Source organism: Phoenix dactylifera, chromosome 1 (genome assembly GCF_051530095.1).
Source record: "Phoenix dactylifera cultivar Ajwa chromosome 1, Ajwa_hap1_PhDact_Kaust_v1.1, whole genome shotgun sequence".
Lineage (NCBI taxonomy): Eukaryota > Viridiplantae > Streptophyta > Magnoliopsida > Arecales > Arecaceae > Phoenix > Phoenix dactylifera.
Window position 1 is genome coordinate 38,956,467 of NC_143190.1, and position 6,997 is coordinate 38,963,463.

Below are 6,997 nucleotides of genomic sequence, written 5' to 3' on the forward strand. Positions count from 1 at the left end.
ACCCGACACGGTTGAAAATCGAGTCAGGTCGGATTAGGTCCATACCTACAAATTTTGACCTGACGGATCATTCGGGTCGGGTTGGGTCAGATCCATGCCTACAATTTTGATCATGATTAGATGTCAAGAAAAATATGCAAACTAGGGTAACCCAAAAAAAAATGGATCAAGTTGGGTCCGGATCCAAGTCAAAATTGAGCGGACCTAACCCGACCCGAAAAATAGAACGGGTCCAAATTTAGGACCCGACCCAGCCCCACGGGTCCTAAAATTCGCATCGGGTCGGATCTTACGCAGGTCGGGTCGGGTCTTACGCGGGTCGACCCGACCCATTTGCAGCTCTACAGATAGTTGAGTTTTTTTTAAAAAAAAATATCCATGAGTTTTGAGATAGAATGAGATAAAATAATTTTTTTATTAAAAATATAATAGGTATTTTATATAATTTTTTTGTAAATATAAATGATCAATAAAATATAAATTATCCTAAAATGTGTCACCTTTTGGTTAATTAAATATGTAAAAATTATTTTTTTAGTTATTATATACTTAGTATTTAATTTTCTAGAATAAATATTCTAACGAGAAGCGAGCCACGTTTTGTATGAAAAATTTACATTCGATGAAGAGTTAAATATATACTGATCTTGAGCTAGCATTTCAAACACCAAACTAGCTCAAATCTACCTTATAGAGATAAAAGTGGTAATCAGCATGTCAAATCAAGTATGGTTAGGGTTGACCTTGCATATCAAAGGGTATAGAGCATGACCCAAGCTAGATCCTATTGACCCACCAGCAAGTATGGAATGCCTGAAACAACATCACTAACCAACATTTTTTTATCTAATTTTTAGACTATGTATATGGTAGCTTATCTCTGCTTTTAGTTCTAGGTCAAATGAAGTCAAATGATTCATATAGACATAACTATCAAATATCTAAGGAGGAGGCTTGACTTGAATGAGATTGGCTAGCCCTACCTAACTCGTACATCATGGGCAAGTCGGATCCAGATCGGATCAATTCAGATGAACTAGTTGGGTCAAAAATTGCTATCCTAAACAGACACTATAAGGTTTTCTTGTAGTAATTATTTTATATTTTGTTTAAGTAATTGTATCAAAGCTCAAACCCAACATCTTTACCAAGGTAACAGTTTTTCTCTTAAGTTAGAATTAATCTCAGTGCCAGTACCCATGCAAACATGGACTTCGTTTCTTTAGAATAAGTTTTTAAGAATTGTAATCATTAGTGTTTGGAGAAATCCACCTGAACTTGAACCATAGCCAAAACTATGTAGCCTTTTTCCAATTATTTTGGGTTAGTTGTATAGATCCTTTTTGCCAAATATTCTCATTTAAAGCCTCCTCAAATGTTTGTTATTTATGGCAATACCATCTCAGTCACTTTACCGTCACATTATCCTTCATTGTGCAACTCATACAACTCAACTAATATTCGTTTTTATTTTATTATTTCCAATTTTACTACATATCCATCTTAACATGCTTGTTTCTACCATATTTAATTTATTTTTATGTACTTCGCTATTGTCCAATACTTTGAGTTATATAACATAGCAAATCCGACGCGCACCATCTAGTTTACCCGACCCGACCTGTTGCCATCCCGACTCCCGTTCTCATTAGGGATAAAAACACTGGCATCCATGATCTAATACGAAATCCATTCTCCTTATGTCTTGGATTCAGTTACCCGCATCTCAAATTCAAAGATCTCTTGTGGGAGGAATTAAGCTAACAGACTAAACCACATCTTTTCCCAAGGAGGAGGACTGTATCTTTGGTGTTTTCCTTGATCTCCCTTATTCTAAAGAGGTGGTCGTGTTCCCTGCACCCCATGATTCCCTGACCACTAGGAGGAGCAAGCGAGGTCCTCATGTCTCTCTCCCCACCAACTAGGACTTGGGAGAGTCTTGCCGCCCCTTTGCTCCAGACACAGTTCTAGCTCTAGTATTCCTCCTCCCCTTCAATTCGTAGAACTTTTTATTGGACTAACGTGCTCCGTGTCAATACCAATTTATTATTATAACTCTGCTTGATTTGGGCCTTACTCGACCCAGCCCAAACTGATACGCCTGGTAAATAGACAAAAATCGTTGTAATTAAGTATACAACCACAATAGCTGCCGCATGAAAGAAGATAGAACCGCAAACATATTAATTATTACGAAGTCCAAGGGCATACACAACCATAGACAAAAGAAAAAGGATAAACTTAAACCACATCTTGGACCGGATCCAACGATCGAACCCCAAAGTTTTGCATGACATGTTAAAGAAGAACAACGTAAGTAACATAAATGGAGGACATCCACGGCAAGATATCGATAGAAAGCTTTATAACTGGCAGTGTGGTCAGACCAGTCTACTGCCTGGAGCTTCCCTCTTCTTGGATTGCGCAGATGGCCTTCTGCACTCAATTGGAACCAGACGACAAGGCAGCATCAACCATTAAAAGAGCTGTTAGGATGTGCATCATAAACTAATTCATGTGGTAACGTTCTACTACCTTATTTTTGCCACTCTTATTGGGATGAAGGGTGTACTCAATCATGACCCAAGTCCTGGGGCCTTTATCTCGTGGAATAAATTTGAACATCTGCTTGTACATAACAGCATTACTCCCATGTCTATACGGTGTTTCTACGCCGACGCGCCGCCAGCAGCCACTATGATCTTCGACTTTTCGCTCGTCGGTCCTGGGGTTCTCGGCGCACTCAACGTAGTAATAAGATACACCTGAGCTGCGACGCGTGCTCCCAGCTACAAGAAAAGCTAGTGAAGAAGATTGCGGGGCAGCAGAAACAGAGTATCGATGTAGTCAAGAAGATTACCATGTAGTAGATCGGGGCTGAAATGGTAAGGATTGCGAACTGGATCAATTGCTCCCCACGACGGCCTAATGTGACCACCATCGTATTCTTTGAGGTACTTTAGAAGCTCTTGATCGTCGAAGGACATCCTCTGCTTCTTTGCCTATCCCTGCAATGCTTGACGGACGGATCGTGATGGACATGGCTTGGGTTTGATCCATATTAATAGAAGCCTATGGGATTGTCTCTCCCTGGGGAGAGGGAAATCCGGTGAGGAAGGAGCTTTGCTCTCCCCGGGAGATGGAATGAGGGTCGCTAGAGACAGGGCAGGTATTTCCTTTGACAGTCTCTGTTTATCGAGGAGGAGAGCAGTAGCTAGAAGTGGTCATCAGTGATGACTTGGATTAAGGGTCTTGCCTCCTCCTTTGGAGTTGGGGAGTTGGGTTGGGGGTGGGGAGGGGGAGGGGTTGGGGGCGGCAAGAGGTGACACCCGGGTCCTTGAGGAGGAGGAAGCGTGGTGTTAGAGGGGGCGCGCTCGCTAGCCAGAGAGACGACCCCATTCCTTAGACAAAGAGGATGGATTTTGTATGAGAAGAGGGAAACGAGCGTTGTTCCCAGTCGCTCTCCCTCTCTGGGATGAGGGGAAGGGGTGATGACCGGGTTCAACATACGTGGAGCTCTCCTCGTTTCAAGATATGGTTATTATATATGGGGGATGGGCATCGGGTAGGGAACTTGAGATGCATTCCTCACCAACTCAACCAGGTCAATGGGCTATACTTCGACTTGGGCTGGCCCCGTTAAACAAATCATTGATCTGTAGCAAAAAAAAAGAAAAGAAAAAACAAATCATCGATGAAGTATGTCATCCCAGAATATCCGACCTTGCCTTCCCCACTCCTCAGTGAGTTCTCACCTCTTTGATCCTTTCGTCACAGTTGAGGCCAAGTCCCCTCTTCCCCAAGGAGAAGGGCTGCAGTTTGGTGCTCTGGATGAACGTGGGAAGGAGATTTCAAATGACAACCCCTCATCCAATCTAGTCATCCTCATTCGATCGCTTTCCTTGAGGAGATTGGAATGCCTACTCCTCCTCGCTACCCTTCAACAAGGAACGGGGAGGCCCTTGTTTTGTCATATATGTTTTTGATGCAAAGATGGCGAGTCCGTCACCAAGGAAGGGGAAAGCCCTTGCTACTACAAATAAGCTCTTATAAAGCCTACGCTCCCCCTCCTCCCCTTCCATCCATAAAAAGAACCGGAAGCTCCTGCAGGAAAGCAAAGATGGAGGGCCTTCCCCTTGGTGCTCTCTTCCAGCCTAGTGATCAAGAGATACTGTTCTACCTCTGCTATCATGCCGTGTTTTGCCAGCCTCTTGACGGTGGATTCATTATGAACGGGGACCTCAGATATTTTTAGGTGGAGCAACCCCCAGGTAAATTCCATTCAGTGCCAGCATTCACCCCAATATTCATTTGATTCGCAAACGCCTAACTCTTGGTCGATTTGGCTCCTGTAGACGTTCGCAGTTTGGGGAGACTGTACTACTACACACAGTGCTTCTACAGGCTGGTGCGTGGTCGACCGACTCGAGATCGGCGCACCGTCGACGGGAGGGGCCGCTGGAAATCTACTGATGGACAAAAGACCATCTACGAGAGTAGCGAGATTGTGGGGTACAAGCAGGATTTCAGATTTCGCCGACTGGAAGCTCCTGGAGAAGAGGTCTCAACAACTTGGGTCATGACTGAGTACACCCTTCGTTCCAACAAGAGCAACAACAACAACATGGTAACTGCTCTGGTTCCATTTTTATTTTTCTATGTTCTATATTTTCATTTTTATTTTGTTTAGTTTTTGGGAACAATGTATTTATTATGCTGCGATACATGAGACAGTGTCATACCGCTTGAACTGAACTCAAGAAGCTCAACTACTTATGCCGCAGGTTAGTGCTGATTTTTTTTCCCTTCTTCCCATAAGCACAGATTGCTGTATGCGTGCTGCGTAACACAAGAGAAGGCTAAGGCCGAGGGACCACCCATTACGAAGTTGTTTGAGCTCTATCAGATTACAAGCCTGGAGGCGATTGTTATATCTTTCGTTGTATCTTTGGAACAATTTATGTACTTTTTGCCTTTCCTTCTTTTTGTCCTTCTACGTGTCTAGATAAGCATATGGGCTGCATCTATCAAGCTCCTTAGCATGGTGTGCGCTTGTTCCTTTTGCTATGATAAATATGTGTAGTTGCTGCTCCCGGCTTGGATTTCCTGCAGCAATTACTCGAGAATATTTTTTACGTTTTCCCATCGCAAGTAGCCTTTGCTGATTTCCTATGGATTTCCATGCTTCCTGTTCAATTGTTCTTGTGATAAATAATTTTCTCCTCTTCCTAAGTTTTTTAGAGCACGTCTCCACGGTTTGTAATTATACTAATTTGTCTTTTCCTGCCTTTTTCCCCTTGAGAGAGGAGGGGTCAATCGGGCGATGGCTATTCGTACTCCACGGGATGATAGGTATGGGATATTGAGCGAAAAAATGACGTCACCTTTAGAGAAGACTCTTCCGCATAAATGAGCTTGGACCCACGCGGCTTTTAATGTGCTTTTTTTTGTGTGTTGACTTTTTTTTTCCGTAGAAAGAGGTGCAACAGTAATAGTACGGGTGCAGCATTTGAGACATCAATATGTTTTTTTTTAGAATAATACAATATAGATACAAAATATGATGTCACGACTTGATCCAAAGCTAAAGCATGGGATCCGTATCTGCTCGAAGGGATATAATACAATAGCTAAAATCCCATTTGATTGGGTGGAGTTTCTTTATAATATGTACAAAAATAATTAGACGAGCAAAATAAAAAAAAAAATTACAGCAGTTATTAAAATTTAAAATTTGAATTGAAAAAAAGTAGGAGAAAAAGAAGAAGAAAAAGAAGAAGAAAAATACAACAAATGGAAGTGGTGCATCTAGAACATGCTGCTTTTTGGCAGTGTCAATGTTCTGGTTGAATTGAATCTGTTTTGGTTATATATTATTTGTGAATTGTTTTCGAAGTATAAAGGGAATGGAACTTGTTGAATATTGCTACCTATACAGGACTTGAGCCTAAGCGCATGATTCAAACAAGGTGACTGCTGCATGGAGTACGAGTTCAATTACGCTTGAGAACAACTTGTAGGTTCAACAGGCACTGAAATCTTGGCTGCTAGTATCTGGACACGACAAAATCCTTGGATGGGCAGCACCTGGATCTAAACTTGTCCCTAGTCCGGTTCTAAGATGGGAGATACTCCGTCCACGTGACCTAATTACTTGATATCACTTTTTGTCATTAAGATGAAGATTTACAAGAGATTGGATCAACCTTCTTCCCCTGTGGAACTAGTAGGAAATAATTTAATTTAATGTAAACTGAAACTCGGACTGTTATCATTTCTGTCGCATTCCAAACCAATCTTTCGAGCCGAACTTTTGACATGACTGCATGCCTCCTAGAACATAACTCTAGGACGGATCAAGTGCCCCTGATTCGATGTTGGAGGAGGGCCAGCCCTCCCCTCTTAGCTGATCAAACCTTATCCGGTCCGGTTGGATCGACCGGTCATTATACTTTACTTGAGATGCAGTTGCACGTAGAATATCGGGTAATGTGATCTGAATTGAAAGTGTCCTATGTCTACTAGCGTGCTATTTTCTGTAATTCTTGTTGTTTTTAGATAGATTTCCTTATATGGAGTTAATTATCTTGTTAATATAATTTATATGTCCACTTCAATCAAGCTTTCTAACCTTAATTATCAGAACAATATAAGTGACATAAATGGAGGACATCCACGGCAAGACATCGATAGAAATCTGTATAACTAGCAATGTGGTCAGACCGGTCTTCTGCCTTGAGCTTCCCTCCTCTTGGTTTGCGCAGAGGCCCTTCTGCACTCAATTGGAACCAAACGAAAAAGGCAGCATCAACCATTAAAAGAGCTGTTATAATGTACATCATAAACTAATTCAAGTGGCAACGTTCTATTTATAAAAGTCATGCATGAACTCCTCCTCTCACCTTATTTTTATCGTTCTTATTGGGATAAAGGGTGTACTTTGTCATGACCCACGTCCAGGGGTCATTTCCTCGTGGAAAAAAACTTGAACAAGATA